Consider the following 1,107-nt stretch of genomic DNA (forward strand, 5'->3'; position numbering starts at 1 on the left):
ACCAAACTTCACAGTGCTAACAAGGAATGTCTCATAGATATAAGGACATCTGAAAAACAATCTGAGGGGTTTGAAGTGGTGGGGGGTGGGAGGTCGGGCTACCAGGTGGTGGGTATTATAGAGGGCATGGAGTGCATGGAGCACTGGGTGTGGTGAAAAAATAATCAATACTGTTATGCTGAAAATAAATAAATAATTTTTTAAAAAATTAAATAAATAAAAGGACATAGAACAGTTTAAAGGAAATTGATGGAAAAGAAATACCACATAGGTAGTAGCCATGTTGTGGTGAGCACTTGGTATTATACACAACTAATGAATTGTAGAACACTATATCAAAAACTAATGATGTAAAAAAAAAAAACAACCTAATGATGTACTATATGATGGCTAACTGAACATAATAAGAAAAAGACATACCATGTAAATGCTAACCAAAAGAAAGCTGACACATCTATACTGATAATCAGAAGAAGTAGATGAGATGTTAAGCCAGGAGCTGCTGCTAGAGATAAAGAGAAATATCTCCCTCCTATTTATAAATGCAGTAGTGTGATGTTAAATGAATAAAAATAGTTCTCAGAGGAGCCTTGCTTTGTAGCATTTGACAATTACCATAGTGTAATTATTTCCAGTATGGCTGATTTCAATCTACCAAAGTGATGTCATTAAATGTGGAGTTGAAAGAGATGTTCACATTCAGCTTGAAGCCAATGCAAGCCAGCTTCAGCACACCACTGCATTAAAGTTCTGCATAGAAGCAGATCATGATGTTAAATCTGCATGTCCTCAATGACAGCTTATAAAATACACAAGCAATAACAGGGCATATCTAAAAGGGGAAAAATAAGTCCACAATTACAATTGTGCAGCAAGTTTCACATAAGATTTTGCACATATAAGAGATGATGAACAAGGAGGAAAAAATTAAGTATAAAGGATATTTAACAAACCAAGTAACAAACTTGATGTGGTGGACATATTAACAACACTATGACAGCAGAATGTATATTTGTTTTAAGTTACATAGAGTTGCCAATCATATTATAGTTTGAGGAGATATATCTCCATTGCATGACTGCAGTAACCAGATTTAGTGATTGTCAC

Source organism: Mustela nigripes, chromosome 9, assembly GCF_022355385.1.
Source record: "Mustela nigripes isolate SB6536 chromosome 9, MUSNIG.SB6536, whole genome shotgun sequence".
NCBI lineage: Eukaryota > Metazoa > Chordata > Mammalia > Carnivora > Mustelidae > Mustela > Mustela nigripes.